This window comes from Protopterus annectens, chromosome 7.part0 (genome assembly GCF_019279795.1).
Source record: "Protopterus annectens isolate FY-2018-M chromosome 7.part0, PAN1.0, whole genome shotgun sequence".
In the NCBI taxonomy this organism is placed as follows: domain Eukaryota; kingdom Metazoa; phylum Chordata; order Ceratodontiformes; family Protopteridae; genus Protopterus; species Protopterus annectens.
The window spans coordinates 186,058,854-186,081,286 of NC_056739.1; the positions used below are offsets into that span (position 1 = coordinate 186,058,854).

General features: G+C 41.4%; 1 protein-coding gene across 1 annotated transcript in view; it reads right to left on the bottom strand.

The window, feature by feature from the left end:
* Positions 1 to 22,433, bottom strand: part of LMOD1 (leiomodin 1) — a 239,990-nt gene that overhangs the window by 74,687 nt on the left and 142,870 nt on the right. The gene's annotated exons all lie outside the window — the stretch shown is intronic.

Sequence of the window (22,433 nt, forward strand, 5' to 3'; positions counted from 1 at the left end):
ATAATATTAGAGACTGTGGTGTTATCATGGTATGTTATCTAATTGACAATAACTATAAAATACTGTGACACAGAAATATGATACAGCAGTGGTTCGTTGTTGTTCAAGTTTTTTCTGATTTTAAAGAGGAGCAGCCAGCAAGGACTTCTCTGAAAAGAAAAAAATGTAGATTGTATCTTAATGACCTTCAGTAGATTATAAGAATGTCTAACACAGAGGAGCATGAAAATGTGATTGTTCCAGTGTTGTAGTAGTTATAGAAAAAAGTGTAGGAGTGCAAAGTGCTTTACAACTTTGAAAACCATAAAACACTGAAGTGCTATCATGCAGAGGCCAGGAGCTACCTGTCTTTGATGTTCTTAACAGCTTTAAAACCTGTTAAATACTTCACCATGCCTTTTTTAGGAGGTACTGAAAAATGTTTCACAGATTTAAAAGCGGTTATAACTTATTGCTGGTGTTCTGTAAGGACACTCTGTATGCTTTAGTGCAAAACTAGAGCATAATTGCTCTTGGCCATGCATAAAACTTATTATTCACCTGTGACATCAGAGACATTCATAATAACATTTTCTTTTTCCAGTTATGAAATATATTCAACAAGCTCCTTGTATTACAAATGCCTAATTAATGCAAAAATGACATTTTTGCCTTTTACTTTTATTTTATTTTTATTTATGAAGTTCCCACTGGCAAATGTGCATTATGTTTAAAGAGGAAACTTTGGAAATCAAAGAAAGTAAGGCTCCCTATTGAAAGGTCAAGACAAATAATAGAAAAACCTGAAATGATGAGAAACAAATGAAAGAAAAAAGACTGAAAACACAGGAGAGCAGTGAGTGAATGTTGAAAATTGCTTTCCTCCTCTGCGCCACTATACCCCATACCTCTCAACCTGCTAGAGCAAGAAATCTGAACAAATCCTAAAATAATGCGGGAAAGGGACAAAAATAGATACAGATTTTAAATATTCTTGTTATAAACTTAGAAAGTTGATAGAATAACAGGGTATGTGTCAACATGCATTTTTCTGAAGGATATGAAGTCTGAAACTCAAATGCAAGCCTTAAAAGTGACTTCAATCCTCAGCAATTTGCCAGAAAACCACATATTTTATGAGGAACTGATCAAAAATATGAGGCAAAAGTCTGGAGATTCTGTGAAAATCTGGACAGTCGAGAGGTATGTTATACCCCATATCAGTTCTAAGACTGTCATACAGCAGAAAAAGGGAATATTCCAAGAAACAGTAATCTTAAACTTAGTATATGTAAATCCACATTTTTGGTCATTTAGTCTCATCACTATTCAGGGACTCACACTGAAGAGTCGCAGAATTTCAAATGGTTCCCTATCTGTAAGTATACTTACCATAACAAAGATCTTTGTAGAGAGGTCACTGTAGCAGTAAATTTGACCTTACATACCTCTGGTGCAACTTCTCCCCACCAGACATTCAAACAGTAGCTTATTCCCTTTGAGTAACCACTGGCTGTCTGACATTAGTTAGCACTACTATAGGTTGGCATGAGACTCCCTTGTATATCTCTGTCACTACACACACACTTCTGTTCTTAGAGCCTGTGTTCCCCACACAGGGAAGAGTATTTGATGCAGGCAGATAGCTGGGGTATGCTATGTCAAACAAATGCGACGTATTAAAATCTAGCAAAATGAAAATATGAAAGTATGTCTTAAAGCCCAAAAGTATTCAAATAGTAGACCAAAGAGACTAAGATAATAGTTTGGAATTCATACAAAATAACACTTCAATATAGAACCAAAACATTGTCACATCTTTTTTTTTATCTTCTTCTTTGACTGTGTATGTATTTATGGTTAAATAAAGTTTTTTATTGAATAAAGTAGGGGTGCTATGCTACCTCCAATTAATGCAGGAAAATAATGACTACCTGCAGTAGATATAACAAATACTTTATAAAAACAATCTCATCTTGTAAAAGAAAGTGTAAAAAATAGTATTGAATACAAAATGTCTCTACAATGGGAATATTGTGCAAATGTATCCGATAATTTTAATGCAATAAAACAATTATTTATTGTAATTACAGAAATAAAATCTTACATCTACAGTAGAATTATGATAAATGACAATGTGAACTATATTTAAAAAACATCTAAATGGAAAGGACAAACTTTAAATCTAACAATTGATTAACTTTACGGGCATGGTCAACTTTACTGTAACTTCTCAGAACAACAGAGGATGAACTTATCTGAACAACAGAAGACAGTTGTCTCTAGGACAATAATATTAACAATTGCCTTGCGAAAGCATATTGTTCAGTATTGTACAGGGCTAAATCCTTGACTATGACCTAGACAACCTGAGACTGATAAATAAACCAGGTGCTGGGTGAGTTGGCATGGATGGTGGGAATGACTCATCTGCCAGCTCTCCCATTTTAAGGGGCGGGAAGTGGATTAGCCTTGTATTATACCAAGATTTAGCAGAGTTAGAGTTCGGGAACAGCAGCATAAGTATACCAATCGATGCATGGCACTATAGTTGGAGGTGTGCACCTATGGAAGCAGCCATATGCCCCAGAATGTTGCTGGGTACTACCACTTTATCAGTATGTACACCAGCTCAACAAAAAAAAAAACCTTCCCTCACCAGCATGTGGTCACTGGATTACCAGGAGGTTGTTGTTCCCTGGCCTAAGGATACCTAGGGTCCACCTTACACATAGGCAATCCCAGTCTGTGAGGAGTGGTAAAGCCAAACCTTCACAACATTGGACAGGGCAGCCCTCCTGGTGTGTGAACTGAGAGAAAAGTGTGAGAATAAAGACCAAATTCCCTTCCTGACTTACTTTTATAATAAATATACTTAACACAACTGGAATACATTTTTGCTAAGTGTCAATTTAACAGAAAATCTTAACATTTCTGTAGATTTCCAAACAGTACTTATCCCTCTCTGGGAGGTGGAATTTCTTATAAACAATATTCTAGAAAGTGATAAGTAGCCATATAGAGTATGAAAGCTAATGACTTGGATCTCTTACCCCAAAATGTTCAATATGTCAAACTGGTGGCATAATGAAACAAGTAAATGTTGGACCTAAAATAATTAAAGACAAATTCTTGCATAAAGTTGGTACTTAATTAATATGGTTATTTTCATAACTAGATATGAAATACTGTACATTAGTTCAATGCAGTGAACAGTTAAGTCAATATTTTTTACTCTGAAACTCATGTAGTACAAAATGAAAGAAGATATTTTCACAAAAATAAAAGATCTCCTTATAGATAATTATACCTATCCAGCACATTTATCTGTGTCAGTAAGTAAATAATGAATACATGTATATATGTATATTGTGAAAATATGTGAAGACTGCCAGCCTAGCTAGATAGAATTTTGTAAATAATTCTATGTCATTGTAAATATGAATATAATCCACAGGCTTGTCCTCTTAAATGTAAGAAAACTGTGTTAAATGTTGAACTTCAAAAATTTAACCACACTGCACTCTGCTGGAAGAAAGCTGATAAGTCAAGCATTGTATGACTGTTTGATCTCAACGCTTGGAGACATAATGTCTGGATTGAGGAATTCCTTCTATTGTTTTGAGACCAGAGTTAATTGCTAGATTTTAGATATATAATGTCTTTTATTGCTGTAGTTTCCTGGCCAGGTGCAAGATCAAAGAAATGTCAAAACTCTGAGTTTCTGTTAGCCTGGGAACCAGAGAAGAATGATGTAATCTAAAATGAGTCAGCAGTGGTGTATTATTTTAAGACTTTCTCAAAGAGAGAGAATCAGAGCATTTTGGATTTTGTCTGAAGAACATCACTCACTAGTACTCTGCCTTTGCTGTATATGTAAGTTTATTCAGAACTGTGATTACTCTTAGAGTTAGATAGGAATTTAGTCAGATTTAGTCTAGCTGTTTTCTATATTTATGTCAGACTAAAAATAATAATAATTGTCTTTTGGCTTTTCCCAGTTAGGGGTCACCACCGTGGAACTCCGGTCCGCTAATGATTGGCAGTGGATTCTTATGGTGCTGAGTTGCCAGCCCAACTCCCAAGCTTCAAAGAAGGCACACCCATTCATGCACGCACCTACCTGCATGTCTTTAACATCACTCAACCATGGGGAAGACATGCAGACTCCACACAGAAGGTGCTCCAGCCAACAATCGAATGGAAGAACCTCTTGCTGTGAGGCGACAACGCTAACCGCTGCACCACCGCGGCCATATATTTATGTCAATTCAACACAGTGCTAGTCAAGAGTTTAGAAATCACAGGAAAATGCTTAAAATAATACTGTAGAATAGTCTGATATTTATGTCAGACTATTCTACAGTATTGTTTTAAGAATTTTCCTGTGGTTTCTGAACTCTTGACTAGCACTGTGTCGAATTGAGAAGTTTTGTCTTGTGTTTTTATTATGTATTAAATATTTTTAAACCTTTCAACTGTAGCTGTTTTGTGTAGAGATAATTTAAGCTCTAGAGTACATTGCATGTATGTAGTGATACTGTACAAAGCCACTTCAAATAAGCCTTGCTGTTCATCACACTCACTAATTGGATAGTAGTATTACACAGTAATAATTGGACACCCTTTGGTAAGGGCCTTTTTAGTAGCTGATAAGAGTACTTGGTGGCAGTGATTACTACCTTATTGCCTGACAGGAGGGCGCATAGCTGGAGAACCTGTGCCAGCCTTCCCCAAGAGTGTCTGTGTGTTTGTATATAAACCAAATCTCAAAGTGTGTGTGTGTGTGTGTGTGTGTGTGTGTGTGTGTGTGTGTGTGTGTGTGTGTGTGTGTGTGTGTGTGTGTGTGTGTGTGTGAGCTAATTGAGCAGGGACATGAAGCACTGGTTGGACAGAGAGGGCACTGGAGGTTTTGGCTTGGCTACTCAGCTGAGATCTGTACCCTGTAGCTATGCCAGTGGGGAGTCGTATTGGGGATCTGGAGAGAAAGGGAGAAACCAGCCCCAGACTGACTGTGATCCCCGTATGCACATAAGGGAAATTGTACTTTATTGTGTGTGTATTTGTTATCCTTCCCAATGTGGACACCCCTCACTGGTGTTAGTGGTGAGGATTGTGGCTCCTTGATTACTGGGCCAGTGGACGGGCATCACATATTAATTGGTTGGCAGTGGTGGGATATCCACACCACATATTAATTGGTCGGCAATTGGCTTGTAGTGATGTGGATAGTGAATTCCTGTAGCTTGTGTACAGTGATTACTGAGGCTATTTTTGTACTCTAGATCAGCCACGCAGTGAATATTCAGAGTTCAGATCACAATTGTTTTATTTCTTTTGTTAGCTTAGTTAGTAAGGAGAGCAGGCAAGCATGTCAGCAGGGGAGTATGGCAAGCTGACAAGGAGCCAGTTGGCTGAGATGTGCCAGACTAAGGGACTGGTGTATGGAAACCTGACTAAGGCAGACATTATTGCAGCTTTGGTCACAGCTGCATCAGAAAACAGCAATCAGGAGGATGATCAGTATGGCCGTGGAGATGTACAACACTCAGAGAATGGGTAGCTCAACCTTTCTGCAGAGGACTTAAAAATCCATCTGGAGCTAAAGAGACTTGAGTTGGAGGCCAGGCATTTGGAAACAGAAGCAGCAGGGAGATTGAGATGTTTACAGGCTGAGGAGAATGAGAAATTGCTATGCCTGGAAGCTGAGGAAAAGGAGAGGCAGAGACAGCACAAAAAGGAGATGCTGACTCTTTGCCAGAGTCATGCAGGTAATGCGGAAGGGAGCAACTGGACCCCAGAAGCACAAAAGGACAGTAAATGTCTTCCACAGTTTAAAGAGGGGGATAATTTTGATAGTTTCATTCAGATGTTTGAAATGGTATGTAAACAGTATGATGTTGACCAAAGGCTCTGGGTATGGTTTCTGACTCCCTTAGTCCATGATAAAGCTATAAATTTACTTTACAAACTGTCAGACAATGATTTCTGAAATTATACTGCTGTTAAGAATTTTAAGCTAACACCTGAAACTTATAGGAAAACGTTTCATGAGCATAGACACAAGGCATATGAAAGTGTGTGTGAATATGTTGCTGAACTGAGCACTTATTTTCATAGGTGGGTAAGTGGATGTCAGATCACCACTTTTGAAGGGCTGGCAGACCATTTGGTGAGGGAACAAGCCCTTAGCACTTTGCCTGAGGACATGAGGATCTGGTTAGCTGATAGACAATGTGCTACTTCAAATGACTTGGGGAAGAAGGAAGACCTATACCTAGCAAGCAGGGCATCCCTGCACAGGAAAGGGACCCCCCAGTACTGCTCATGGGTCTAAAGGAACCCATGGTGGGCAGCCCAGACTGCCTCAACAGAATCTGCCAGTAGCAGGGGAAGCCACTAGTCCAGGTACACATCCAGGACCTATGGTTAAATGTTTTGAATGCAACCAGTGGGGCCATGTGGCATATAGATGTCCACTGAGGCAAGGTGGGGAACAAAATGTGAGGGAGCCAGTAAGTGGGAAGGACAAAATGCCAGTAGTAGGTTGTCTTGAGACAACAGGGGTACCAAACTAGTATCATGCAGATGTCCTGATAGGGAAGGATTTTGATGAGGCAGTACTATCAGCTATCAGCAGAACATAAACCCCTACATCACAAGATGGGTTGCCAACTGGCTCACGGACAGAACCCACATGGTGAGAGTTGCGGGAGCTAGGTCTGACTCTAAACCGGTTACAAGTGGCATTCCCCAGGGCTCAGTCCTAGGACCCCTCCTATTCGGCATATACTTCTCAGAGGTACAGGCGATGGTTCTCATTCCTGTCAGACACAACAAGCTGCAAGCAGCCTGGGAGGGACAGTACAAGGTTGTAAGAAAGATAAGTGATGTTAACTACATGGTGGAACTGCTAGACAGGAGCACAAATTGTACCATCTTAACATGATGAAACCTTACCATGATAGGAGGCCCTTGTGCTGAGTATTTGCAGTGGATTGCAGGAGGAGTCTGAGGGAGATCTCGTGACTGCTCTCCTCAGTGAGGCTCAGACTGATACCTCAGTGGAATCGGTAGCAATGCCCCAGCAGCTGTATCCTACCCAGGTTCAAGAAATCCGAGCAGTGTTACAGGAGTTTGGGGACATGTTCATTGGGAAACTAGGGTGCACCCACCTCCTGGTGCAGCACCAGGTGGATACAATACCCCAAAGGCATATTAGGCAGGCTCCTTATAGGGTGCCTGAGAGAGTCAAACAGACTCTGAGGGAGGAAATACAGGAGATGTTGGAACTAGAGGTAATTCAAGAGTCCAACAGTCCCTGGGCCTCCCCAGTGGTGCTGGTCCCAAAGAAGGATGGCAGCACCAGGTTCTGTGTGGACTACAGGAAATTAAATAGTCACACAGAGTCAGATGCTTACCCCCATGCCTAGGACAGATGAAGCCCTAGAGCAGCTGGATGGGGCTAAGTATCTTACCACCATTGATCTTACCAAGGGTTACTGGCAGGTGTCTTTCACTCCTAGTGCTAGAGAGAGATCAGCCTTTGTGACTCCCTTTGGCTTGTATAAGTTCACAAAGATGCCCTTTGGGATTAAAAATGCCCCAGCAACGTTCCAGAGGTTGGTAGATCATATCCTAGCAGGAGCAGGAGGGTTTGTCCTTGCTTTATCTAGATGATATTGCCATCTACAGCCATTACTGGCAAGAGCACCTTCAACATGTCAGGGAGGTGCTGGGCAGACTACAGAGGGCAGAGTTGACCATTAAGCCAAGCAAATGTCAGGTGGGTATGGCAGAGGTCTCCTACCTGGGACATAGAGCAAGGAGTGGTAAGATCAGGCCAAAACCTGCCAAAGTGGAAGCCATTCAGGCATGGCCTGGACCTGTTACCAAAAAGCAGGTGAGAGCATTCTTAGGGATAGCAGGGTACTACGAAAAGTCTTCCCCAGTTATAGTACCATAACTGCTCCCCTTACAGACCTGACAAGGAAAAACAGGCCAGATAAGGTAGTGTGGACCACAGCATGTGAGCAGGCATTCCAAAAGCTTAAAGAAGCTTTGGGAGGACACCCTGTGTTAGCCAATCCAGATTACAGCAAAGAATTTGTTGTGGAGGTGGATGCTTCAAACCATGGGGTGGGGGCTGTACTTAGCCAGATTTCTTCAGAGGGAGAAGAGCACCGAGTGGTTTATCTCAGTCACTGGCTTCAACCCAGGGAGGAATGCTATGCAGCTGTAGAAAAGGAATGTCTAGCCATAATGTAGGCACTACATAAACTTCAGCCTTATCTTTATGGAAGTAAATTCACTGTAGTTACAAATTACAATACCCTAACATGGTTACACCGAGCCAGCCAGCAAAATGCTAAGTTGCTAAGATAAAGCCTAGGGTTGCAAGTATATATGTCAGTGCAGCATCGCAGTTGGATTAGAAATGCCAATGTAGATGGGCTCTCAAGATAGGGAATGGGGAAGGTATACTCAGATATACCTAACCTTCTCAAGCAATGTTTCTCAAGGGTCACTTGAAAAACTAGTTTGAGTTCTTCAGGGGGGAGATATGTAAAGGCTGCCAGCCTAGCTAGATAGAATTTTGTAAATAATTCTGTGTCATTGTAAATATGAATATAATCCACAGGCTTGTCCTCTTAAAATGTAAGAAAACTGTGCTAAATATTGAACTTCAAAAATGTAACCATAGTGCATTATGCTGGAAGAAAGCTGATAAGTCAAGCATTGTATGACTGTTTGATCTCAAGACTCAGAGACATAATGTCTGAATTGAGGAATTCCTTCTGTTGTTTTGAAACCAGAGTTAATTGCTAGATTTTACATATATAATGTCTTTTATTGCTGTAGTTTCCTGGCCAGGTGTAAGATCAAAGAAATGTTAAAATTCTGAGTTTCTGTCAGCCTGGGAACCAGAGAAGAATGATGTAATCTAAAATGAGTTAGCAGTGATGTATTATTTTTAAGACTTTCTCAAAGAGAGAGAATCAGAGCATTTTGGATTTTGTCTGAAGAACATCACTCACGCCTTTGCTCTACATGTAAGTTTATTTAGAACTGTGATTGCTCATAGAGTTAGATAGGAATTTATTCAGATCTAGTCTAGCTGTTTTCTATATTTATGTCAGACTATTCTACAGTATTATTTTAAGCATTTTCCTGTGATTTCTGAACTCTTGACTAGCACTGTGTTGAAATGAAAAGATTTGTCTTGTGTTTTTATTATTTATTATTAAATATTCGTAAACACTGTTTTGTGTGGAGATAATTTAAGCTGTAGAGTACATTGCATGTATATAGTGATACCATACAAAGCCACTCCAAATAAGTCTTGCTGCTCGTCATACTTACTAATTGGATAATAATATTGCATAGTAATAATTGGACACCCTTTGGTAAGGGCCTTTTTAGTGGCTGATAAGAGTAGTTGGTGGCAGTGATTATTACCTTATAGCCTGGCAAGAGGGGGCATAGCTGGAGAACCTGCGCCAGCCTTCCCCAGGAGTGTCTGTGTGTTTGTATATAAACTAAATCTCAAAGTGTGTGTGTGTGTGTGTGTGTGTGTGTGTGTGTGTCAGCTACTTGGCAGGGACATGAAGCACTGGAAGGACAGAGAGGGCACTGGAAGTTTTGGCTTGACTACTCGGCTGAGATCTGTACCCTATAGCTGTCCAGTGGGGAGTCATATTGGGGATCTGGAGAGAAAGGGAGAAACCAGCCCCACACCGACTCTGATGTGTGTGTGCTCTTAAGGGAAATTGTACTTTACTGTGTGTGTGTATTTCTTATCCTTCCCAGTATGGACGCCCCTCACTGGTGTTAGTGGTGAGGACTGAAGCTCCTTGATTACTGGGCCAGTGCACAGCCATCTCTCTCACACACACAAACACACACACACACACACACACACACACACACACACACATACTTCGAAACCCCCTTGGTCGAGACCAGTTGTTCGAAGTACCAAAACTTTGAAAATGAAGTACTGAGATCACAATACAGCACAGAATGGGAATATTCCCTTTTCCACGCTGTAGTGCAATCTCGGAGTTGGTAAATTTAAGTAGGGGTGTGGGGGACACAACCCCCCACATGGGGGGTGCAGGGCGGCTTGCCCCCCTGCAAAAAGGATAGTTGTGTACACTTACCATAAATGTAGATGTTCAAGTGTATTCACTGTTGCAGTCATCACACTTGGGTTATCCTGCCTGCAGGTAGCCCTCAGTCAGCCCGAATACCAGAGAATAGTATTTGTGTGCTGGTTGTTGTCACTTCAGGACTGACGTCAGGTCATTAGGGGTATAAAAACAGGCAGCTGACGCCATTACATCAGTTTTTCTTGCCCCAAATGTCAGAAGCCTCCAAATAGGGAGCTAAGTTATGGTGGAAAAAAACACCACCAGTAAAAAGTAAATACCAATAGCTCTGTAAGGGGTGAGTAAAAGAAATAGAAAAGGAGAGAGAGAGACAAGGAGACTGGAGGGTGGGAAACCAGGAATGCAAAAGTGAATACACTCAAACATCTACATTTATGGTAAGTGTACACAACTGTACTATGTTCTTTGTGTTTCATTGTTGCAGTCATCACACACGGGTTGATTCCCATAGCTGAAGATTGGGTGGAGTCAGTCAAGAAGAGCTGGGGCTGGCTAGTATGCCCTGCAGGACTGCTGTTGCAAAACCCACCCTGGATTTGGAAAGGATAGGCAGGTAGTAATGCTTGGTCAAGGTGTGAACTGAACTCCAAGTAGCAGTTTCCAGAATGTCCCTGATAGGGACTTCTCTGAGAAAGGCTGTAATGGTGGAGGTTGCCCTAGTGGAATGCGTTCTGAGCCCCCTGAGGGGGTGGTTTCACATGGTGTTTGTAACAGAAATGGATACAGTGTGCTATCCATTTGGAGATGGTTTGCTTTGATATGGCCTTGCCTTCTGCCCCTGGTGCAAAGCTGACTAACAACTGGTCAAATTTCCTGAAGGGCTTAGTCCTATCAAGGTAGAATCTGAGCTGTCTGTGCACATCTAAAGAGTGCAGGATCCTTTCCCCCTTATTTTGAGGATTAGGGAAAAAGGTGGGCAAATGGATAGATTGATTGAGAGCCACACTGGACACCACTTTAGGCATAAAAGTAGGGTTAGTCCTGAGGGAGACCCTGTCAGCATGAAAAATAATGAAGGGTTCCACAGCCGTGAGTGCTTGTAACTCAGACACTCTTCCAGCTGAAGTGATGGCCAGAAGCAAGGCTGTTTTCCAAGATAGGAAGTTTAACTCTGCTGACGCTGCAGGCTCAAAAGGGGGTAACATGAGCTTTTCCAGCACAATGTTAAGGTCTCAAGCAGGGGTGGGGGCTCTTCTTGGTGGCCTTAAGTTGTTATCCCCTCTCAGGAAATGTTTGATGAGAGGGTGAGAGAAGAGAGGTGGCTCAGTGCCGTAATGAGCAGAGATGGCAGAGGCATGGATCTTAATGGAAGAAATGGATAGGCCTCTGTGGAGTAGGTCTGCTAGGTAATCCAGGATGAGAGATAAGGAGGGCTGTGCTGTTTCTGCTCCTTTAGAGTGCATCCAGGAACAATATCTTTTCCACTTATCAGCATAGGATTTCCTTTTACTGGGTCTTCTGGCTTCATGAATGACATCCAGCACCTACTTGCTTAGGCTGGCCACTGGAAGAGAATTCAAGAAATAAGCCAGGCTGCAAGGTTCAGGGATTGCAATTGCGGATGCAAGATCTGTCCCTCCTGCTGAGTGAGGCGGGTTGGGATCTGGGGTAGGTGCCATGGTGGCACCGGTGACAGACTGTGCAGTAGTGGGTACCAGTGTTGGCGTGGCCAGTCTGGGGCAATCAGGATTACCCTTGGTCTTTCCTGCCTTATCTAGAGTAGTACTCTTGTAAGAATAGGCAGAGGGGGAAAGGCATAGATTGAGAGGTATACCCACTGGAAGGTTAGAGCATCTATTTTCCAGGCCTTGCTGTGAGGTAACCTGGTGCAGAATTTGCTGAGCTGGTGATTGTAGGGGGAGGCAAATAGGTCCACCTTCGGGATACCCCATTTCTGGGTCAGAAGGCTGAAGGTGTTGAGGTCTAATTGCCACTCGTATGGGTCTAGGAGATTTCTGCTTAAGTCGTCTGCCAGAGAGTTTTGTTTGCCTGGCAGGAACTGAGCTTGCAGGTGAATATGCATAGTCAAGGCCGTATTCCACAGGGTCATTGCTAGCCTGCAGAGTGGGTAAGAGTGGGTTCCCCCCTGCTTGTTGATGTACAACATCACTGTGGTGTTGTCTGTTTTTATTAGAAGGGGCCCTGGTGAGAGTAGGGATCTGAAAGCTGTCAGAGCATGCTGAACAGCTAGCATCCCTTTTTGATTGATGTGCAGATGAATTTGGTTTGGGCTCCCATGGCCCTGAATGCACCTGCCGTCCAGATGTGCACCCCAGGCATAGTCTGATGCATCTGTGGTTAGGGCCTGGGCAGCATGGGGTTGTGTAAAGGGAAGTCCCTTGTTGTGGTTGAATGATGCTGCCCACCAAAGAAACTCTGTCTTGAGGCAAGGTATGATAGTTTCCAGGTCCTGAGAATGTTGGCACCAAAGACTTTTCAAGTACCATTGAAGTTTCCTCATATGCAGTCCGGCATATGGAATTAGTAGAATGCAGGAAGCCATGAACCCTAGAGCCTGCAGGATTTTCCTTGCAGATAGCTGGGTTTTGGTGGCCATTTGAGTGAAGTAGCTTGTCAGATAGGCTTGTTTTTTTGGAGTAAGGAATGCCATCTGGGATGCTGTGTCCAAGCTTGCTCCCAGGAATACAATTTTTTGACTGGTGACTAGTTTTGATTTCTTTACGTTGATAGTGTACCCCATGGAGTTTAGAAGATCCTTTACAAATGTAAGGTGCTGCAAAAGCTTTTCCTGAATGTCTGCCTGTATCAGGCAATCATCCAAGTAATGGTATATTTCAATTTTTCGTTCTGCAATAGGCAATGGCTGGAGCCAGGCATTTTGTGAAGACTCTGGGAGCTGTGGATAAGCTAAAGGGAAGTGCAGAGAACTGATAATGCATAGATCCTGCCCTGAAATGTAGATATTTCCTGCATGAGTCCCTGATAGGGATGTGCAGATAGGTTTCCTTTAGGTCTATGGTGACTAACCAGGCATCTTTGGACAGCATAGGGAGAAGCTGTTGTAGGGTGAGCATTTTGAATTTTGGTGCCACCAGGAAGGTGTTTAGAATGGATAGATCTAAGAATGAGTGCCAGATGCCCTTTTCTGGGTACCAGGCATAGTCTTGAATAAAAACCTTGGCCTATCTGTTTTGCAAGAACAGGCTGAATTGCCCTTATGGAAAGTAGGAATTAAACTTGGTTTTGTGCCTCTGCCCAGTGGTTTAGAGGAAGGTCTGGGAACCCTTTTGGCATTGGCAGCGTGTGGAAATAAAATTTGTACCCCTGGGATACTATGTTGAGGACCCATCGATCGTTGGTGATGGAGGTCCAGTTTTTTGCATGGTGGGCAAATTTTCCTCCTAGGGGCATGTGCAATTGGGCAGAGGTGAGGAGTGGAGTTGAGAAGTCATTCTAAATTCTTTCCGTAAGGGGGTGGCTTAGCACTCCCTGTTTTAGAAGTGGAGGTACTCCACTGCTTAGATCTCTGCATACACTGAGACTGTAATATGGAGGGTCTGTTTTCCCTGGGTCTAGTTTGAGATGGCCTTGAGGGGGCTGGAAAGGGGCAATGCCTACTGAATCTTGGAGGCTGCACTTGCAAAAAATCTTTGACTGTCTGCATAAATTTAGCCTTTACTTTCATCTTTTTTAAAACCTCTTCTTTTTTGGTGCCAAACAGATTGTCCTTGTTCAAAGGAGCATCCAGTAATTTTGATATGACATGGTCTGGCAAGGTCTGCTCCTTAAGCCAAGCATGCCTTCAAAGTACAGAACCTGTGACTGCTGCCCTGGAAGATGCTTCTAGGCCATCATTGCAGGGTATGCTTGCTGACTTGGCTTGCAGAATGCATAAGCTCCTGTAATTCTTTATTTTCTGCACAGTTAGGAAAGGTAGATAATTTTTGCTTAATAAGTTCCATAGTATGTTGCTGGTATTTCAGCATGTGGAACTGACAATTCAATGCTCTAATGGAAAGGGTTGCAGAGGTATATACTTTTTTACCCCATCTGTCTAAAGATTGGGAATCCCTGTCCGAAGGGGTGGGATTCTTAGCTGTAGTTGCTTTTATTCCTTTAGGTCCTTGGGAGATGACCTCTGGGTCAGCAGTAGGATTTTTGAAAAGAAATTTGCGAGAGTTAGGGACTCTATAGTACCTGTCTGGTTTCCTTGGAGCAGCGGGTAAAGTATTAGGAGTAAGACTGGATTCCATAAAGACATCATCCACAACATCCAGAACAGGAGGGATAGCTAAGGGTCTGTGCTGTGGTAAATCTAAAAATTCCCTGAGTCTCTTTTTGGACTGAGGATAATCCTGGCATTCCCAGTGGAAATGCTCTCTCAAGGTATGTAGGGTTTCACCAAAAGAAAAATCTTCTGGAGGGGAAGCAGAAGGAATGGATTCCTCTGCATCTGAATCCTCACAGGCAGATAAAGGCATGTCTTCATATTCAGAAACCTCAGAGTCATTGGACTCTTGGTCAGTTAAAGCTGCTGGGGACAGGTCTCTCTTTCTTTTAGCAGGGGAAGGCTGGCTTCCCCTAATCAGCATGATTAGGTCTTCTGCCATTTTAAGCATTTGAGATTGTGGCAAGGAAGCAAGCGCTTGAGTTTGAGTTGTCAATTTTTTTTCTTGGCCTTAAAAACTCGGTAGTTTTAGAAAGAACTGAAAATGTGAAAAAAGTTGGTTTGTGTCGAATATCAGTAATGCAAAGAACTTCCTCAGAAGCCGGAGCCTGCACAGCGGCTCCAGACCCATCCAAGGTAGAGACATCCGGAGGTTCCATAGTCAAAGAAGAGTCTCTCAGCATACTGGACTCCAAATGGGTCTCAGTGGCAGCCTACAAATCCATCGAAGCGGGCATCAGGGGCTGCGAAAGTGCCTCACTGAGTACCAGTGGACTGGCGACTAGCTTAATGGAAGCGTCGTTGGCAGTTTTGGGCATGTGCGGTCTGTCTCTGTCTTTATCCTTACTTTTTTTGGAAGATCAGTAGATGGATGGCGTACCAAAGCCATTTTGGAATACGGAGATCAAGAACAAAAGTATTTAGCTACAATAAGGGCCCGACAACGAATAGTTTGGGCATTGAACAAAGCATAAAACTGACAGCGACGTACGTCATGGTCTGGGCCTAAACAGGTGATGCAGTAAGAATGGAAATCTTGATGTGGTATTTGCTTTCCATAGGCGAGACAATTGTTAACTTTTTCTGACTTCGGTTAGAGCAAGAAAAAAGGATCCACAATGGGGTACTTAGCTTTAGAAGACTTCAGGATAATTCAATTTCGGAACAAAAACTCAGGTAGCGGCCAACCAGCACTCATGCAAACCGCTTCTGCTTCAGGCTCCTCAGCAAGAAAGACTGATGTAATGGCGTCGGCTGCCTGTTTTTATACCCCTGACGACCTGACAGCAATCCTGAAGCGACAGCAACTGACGCAGAAATACTAAGTCTCTGGTATTTGGGCCAACTGAGGGCTACCTGCAGGCAGGATAACCAAAGTGTGATGACTGCAACAGTGAAACACAAAGAACATCATGTTTTCTGTGTTTTTTGTTTTTTAGTCAGCTGATCCGGCAACTAGGCTTCTGCAAAAGTGTACTTTTGTTGAAATGCACTTTCGCTGAAGTATGGATCTACTTTGTTTATTCAATGTAACGTATTTTTGAACAAACAAAGTAGATCCATTTATATATATGTATATATATATATATATATATATATATATATATATATATATATATAGGTTCACTTTGGAATCTTGAAATACTGAAATATCGAATTTCAGTATCTTGAGACCAAAGTGTCGAATCTGCAGTTGCGTGAATCTTCAGAATGTCAAATATGGAAATCTCGAACCTGCAGTGGTAATGGCAATTTCGGTAAGTGTAATGTTTTTAAAGGGTTTTGGGGAGGGTGTGTGTGTGTGTGTTGGGGAGTTTTAGGTGTGGATTAGGGTGGGTAGGTAGGTAAGAGTATGAATGTGCAAGTGTTGATAGTGGTCGTGTTTGTATGTATCGGATGTGTGTTTGTGTAAGGGAGGTGTAGAATGTGTGGTAGTGAGTTTGCTGTCTTCCAGTTTTTAGTGCAACCTCGGAGTTAGTATATATAAGTAGGACGGGTGTGGGGGGTGCAGGGGGGCTTGCCCCCCTGCTTATAGCAAGTGTGTGTGTGTGTGTGTGTGTGTGTGTGTGTGTGTTAGTTTTGTTGTGTTCGTGTGTGTTGGTTTGGTTTTTTTGTAGTGTCGGGGGGTAGGTGTATTTGTGTTTGTTTTTGTGGTGTATTGTTTTTGTGATGTTCGTGGTTTTAAATTTCACGGTTTTGAGGTTTCAGGTTTGTGATTTTTCAGCTTTATAGTCTCGAGATACTGAAATTCGATATTTCAGTATTTCGGGATTATAAAGTGAAAAAAAAAAATATATATATATATATACATATATATATATATATATATATATATGTGTGTATATATATATATATATATATATATATATATATACATATATATACATATGTGTGTGTGTATATATATATATATATATATATATATATATATATATATATATATATATATATATATATGTATGTATGTATGTATTTATATATATATATATATATATATACACATATATATATATATATATATATATATATATATATATATATATATGTGTATCATCATCATCATCTTCTTTCAGCTGTTCCCATTAGGGGTCGCCACAGCGAATCATCTGTTTCCATTTCTTCCTGTCTGCATCTTGCTCTGTCATACCAACCACCTGCATGTCCTCTTTCACCACATCCATAAACCTTATCTTAGGCCTTCCTCTTTTCCTGTTACCTGGTAGCTTCATCCTTAGCATCTTTTTCCCAATATACTCAGCATCCCTCTTCAGCACATGTCCAAACCAACATAATCTTGCCTCTCTGGCTTTGACTCTAAACCTTCCAACCTGGGCTGACCCGCTAATATACTTATTTCTAATCCTGTCCACCCTCGTCAAACCCAGTGCAAATCTTAACATCTTTAACTCTGCCACATCCAGCTTAAACTACTGCCTTTTTGCAATGCCACTGTCTCCAACCCATATAGCATAGCTGGTCTCACTACCCTCTTGTAGACCTTCCCTTTCACTCTTACTGGTACTCGTCTGTCACAAATCACTCCTGACACTCTTCTCCACCCACTCCATCCTGCCTGTACTCTCTTCTTCACCTCTCTTCCACACTCACCATTTCTCTGAACTATTGATCCCAAGTATTTAAACTCATCCACCTTCACCACCTCTACTCCTTGCATCCTCACCATTCCTCTATCCTCCCTCGCATTCACGCACATATATTCTGTCTTAGTCCTGCTGACCTTCATTCCTCTTCTCTCTAGGGCATCTCTCCAGGGTCTCCTCCACCTGTTCCTTACTCTCACTACAGATTACAATGTCATCTACAAACATCATAGTCCACGGGGACTCCTGTCTGATCTCGTCTGTCTACCTGTCCATCAACATTGCAAATAAGAAAGGGCTCAGAGCTGATCCTTGATGTAACCCCACCTCCACCTTAAACGCATCCATCACTCCCACCGCAGACCTCACTGCTGTCACACTACCCTCGTACATATCCTGTACCACTCTTACATACTTCTCTGACACTCCTTACTTCCTCATACAATACCACAATTCCTCTCTAGGCACCCTGTCATATGCTTTCTCTAAGTCTACAAAAACACAATGCAACTCCTTCTGACCTTCTCTGTACTTCTTCATCAACACTCTCAGAGCAAACATCTCATCTGTAGTGCTTTCTTCCAGCATGAAACCAGACCGCTGATCACTAATCATCACGTCCCTTCTTAACTTAGCATCCACTACTCTTTCCCATAACTTCATGTTGTGACTGATCAATTTAATCCCTCTGTAGTTACTACAGCTCTGCACATCACCCTTATTCTTAAAAATCGGTACCAAAACACTTTTTCTCCATTCCTCAGGCATCCTCTCACTTTCCAAGATTTCATTAAACAATCTGGTTAAAAACTCCACTGCCATTTCACCTAAACACCTCCATGCTTCATAAAAATTGTTTTAAGGAAATCAGCATACCTCTCAACTGTCCTGATTTTCACAGGATGTCCAGATTTTTGGCTCATATTTTTGGTCTGTTCCTCATGAAATTTGTACTTTTCTGGAAAATTACTGGGATGATCCAAGGACTGAAGTCAATAATTAATGACATACATTTGAGTTTCAGACTTCAGATCCTTCAGAAAATGTATGCTAAATCAAATCCTATTACTCTGGCAACCTTCTAAGCTTATAAGAGTAATATTTAAAATATGTCCCTATCTTTGGACCTTTATCCCCCCATTTGTTGGGCTTTGTCCAGATTTCTTGCACTAAGAGGTTGAGTGGTATGGACCAATGATTACAGCATCACTATGTTTTCCTCCAGGTCAAAGGTGACAAAATAAGAGATCATGCTAAAAACAGAATAAAAAAATCCCTCTTTCAAATGTTACCATATAATCAAGCAAAAGTAAACACATCTTTATATAAAAGAGTTTTTCTAAGCTAACATCAGACTAATACTATTTAGAAAACTAAAAAAGTAGACCTGCTTGAAAAACAACTAACTCCTTTGGTGAAGGCCATCAAAGCATCATATAAAGAAAATCTATTTTGTACGATATACCCAAAACAGTGTAGTTGTACTGACCTTAAACTTACACTATATAGGTCATTATAAGAAAACAATACTGTAAATAATTGAGCGATTTACTGTATCTGGTTCCCGTGGTGTTGCAGTACAAAAGACACATAATCCTTTAAATATAATTAGCAAGCTAATTAGTATTAATAATGCCCTAATTGTGATCGTCTTGCTCATCTTTTCCATAAGGAGCTTTGGGAGATGCAGCTGTAAAGTGTTTCAAGGAAGGAAGTGGAACATATTTTGTTTTCCTCTGAAGGCATTCTGAAAAGGTGGTACTTATGAGAGGTAAGCCTGTTAATGGGTCTTAATAAGCTTTTCCTTTTTTATCGAATGATTTTTAAAAAGTTGTTTTTGCCAAGCTGCCAAAGAGAAGATTATATGTACCACATCCTCAGGCAGAATTTTCAACCCTAACCAGGCATGTCTTAAAAATGTGTGTGGGGGAGTAAGCTTGTTAAACACCCCTGAGCATTGAAATCAGCCACAACATAAGAGCAGCAAAAACTAAAACACATTTAAAAGCTGCTAGATACTTTACTCTATCACAGTTTTATGCAAAACGAGCGTAACAGGCTGAATTATTTTACAGGTTTTAAAGTGATCAGCTCCTCGGAGGAATACCTTGCTTCTTCCTGCTGTCTATGTACCAGCAGAGCTAAGTGTTTCATGGCTTTCAAAGTTTATAAGACACTTTGATCTCCTACACTTTCTTTTTTATAACTGGTAGTACATACAGCCAATAAAGCTCCATGCACTATAAACAATTAAGATTGGGTCTCCGATCATAACCCTTATTATGCATTCTCAACATGGATGGCAAGATCACGTTCACATTTTTCTTCACTCTGTTCTCAAGGTGAATTTCTTGGCATCCACATCTTGAACACATAATAAGTTGTTTAACACTGGAGACATGATCTTAACCTCCTTCATTCCTATCATAGTTACTCTGAAACTAGTATCCACAGAGCTATAAGAGCATTTGGGTCTGGAGGTCCAATGTTTCAGCATTTCTGACTTGTGTGGATAGCTCAACGTTATCCTTATAATGTAGCACATGGTCAAAATAGGTTAAATCTGTCAAACTGTGTTCTGGTAAAACAGCATGGGAACCAAAAAGTTAATGGTCCTAACTGCTAAGGCAGTCTTGCTCAAGGAGCTTTGAGGTGGCAGAAGATGTGGGTTGTACAGGAAAATGGAGGAGGTTCACGGGAGAATATGGACATCAGAAATGGTAGTGATCTGGTTAGTCAGACAGGAAATGCCAGAGTGGGAGGATAGGATGAGAAAAAAAGAATTTGTGGTGTCACCACGCATGGTAGACGTGAAACTTCTGTAATGAAGTGTGAAGGAGCTTATACTGTGTTGTACTATTTGCTTTTTTTTTTCTTCCTAAAGTAAAAATTTGAGGAAGGTGATTCGGGGGCAGGGCACAGCAACAGTACCCTTTTGTCTCCTGCATTTCAAAACCCCAGTTACGTGATAATGGACCTTTTTTTTCTTCCATTGAAGAGCCTGGGGCGGCAGGCAGGGGATGTGAATAATTATTTCCCCACACTGTGAGTATCCTAAAGGGCACAGTAGTAGATGGCAGTTAGACACAGAGATTTGTGTGATGGTCAAGGTTGTGCTGATTTCATCTGTGGTTGAAGAAAACCTCTGCTTAGCAAACTGCAGTGTCACTATCAGGGCTGTGGGATTTGGCTTCTCTATACATAATGTACTGAGGTGCTCAGTTCCAATAGACACCAATAAAGGTATGTGTAGTCACTGCTGCTCTCGTAGGTACAGCTCAGTGTTACAGCATGACACTTGATTTTCCCTTTGCTGAACTGAGTCATACAGAAATAAATCTTTAAATAAGAGTTTGAGAGGTATGGTCGAGAGGTACAGAAACCTTTCAACAGATGCTGCTGCTGTGAGGGTATCGCTCATTCTCAGAATGTGTGTGTGTGTGTGTGTGTGTGTGTGTGTGTGTGTGTGGCTGAAAAGTTAATGTAGAGTACGGAAGTCAAACTCCGCCCTTAGTGGGTAGAGTTTGACTTCCATCCCTCCGTTTCACTTTACTATTTCACTCCAATCTCTCACACTGTCCCATAACATATTTCACTTCTAAAAAGGAGACCAGTACCCAGGTTAAGGATGTTAATAGGAGAAAGGCAGCTGACAGAAGGACATCAACAGAGGTCAAGTGGGTGGCACAGAGTAAGGTGAAGGGAGAATGCAAGAGGTGTAGCCACAAAAAAGAGGAAAGGAAGTAAAGTAGAAGGGCGGATGCAGGTAGCATGGGCAAATGACAAAGATGAGACATAGACTACACAGGAGACAATGCCACAAGGAGAGCGGGAAGGAGTGGGCAGGGGAAGAGGCTCTCAGCCAGATGGGAGGGACAGAACAGTGGATATGACTTTGAGGAAGAATACAGGAGAAATGGGAAAGACAGCAAGTACAGCATAGGAAAGAAACCACTGAACACCAACAATGAAACAGGCCGGGGTGGTGGAAATCAAGGAGGGAAGGATGTCATGCGGGAGAGGTGTTGACAAGGGGAAGGACATGGAGGAAATGATGGTCAGTGCAGGAACATTCAAGGTCATTTTGATTACTACAGTCTCATTGACTGAAAGGCATAACAGTCTTGGAAAGGGAAAAAGGAGAGAACAGATGAAACTGGAAATGATCTTGGGGCTTAAACTTTATAATACCAGGGAATAAGCATCTTATAATGCATAAGCAACAATGTTTACCATAACAATAGTCCGGTGGGCTTGAAAGCAACTATTTTAGAACAGATAAAAGGAGACAGAGATAGTGAACAAGTTAGGAATATGTTATTATATAAAGAAACACTATTTATTTTAAAATATGGCACTTTAATCCCACAGGGTCTGAATACAGACTGGTGTTGGAAATGTGTTATTTTAATTATGTGGAAATGTATCTTTAAAAGTTTTAATAAGTGCATACTAATTGATTGATGAGTGATGGAAGTGGCAACTGTGAGTATTTAAGACAGTGTTTTTTGTAACTGAGTACTCATTTAAGGCTTATGTGAAGCCAAGGCGCTAGAGTGCTTTATTGTGTTACTGTAAGATTTTTGCTGTTTTATTAAAGTCTAGCTTATACCTAGATGTTTGTTTTCTTGGAAGATTAATTCTCACTCTGTATTTTGTTGTTTTGTTTTCTGCAGTCTTTCTGTACTCTATTTCCATTTTCTATAAAATCTTATGCAGTACCTGGAATGCCATTATTACGCTTGGAAACTTAGCAAATAGTAACCATGTCATTGTAAGGTGCTTCTGTCACAATACCTACGTCCAAACATCACAAAAACAAGGCTAAACAGTTGCTGCACACTCAAGACAAATGACTTCTTAAGCTGAAAATGAAAAAAAAATCAGACAAGTCTATGTCTGCAAAACTAAGGTACAAGTACTATAGGACGGTGTCATCTGATAAATGACTGTTAATGGTTGTATGAGTTCTTGAAATGGGTGTCAAGAAATTCATCTCTCAAGCTCTGTTCTCAAAGTGAATTTCTTGAAATCCATTTCTCAGACACATAA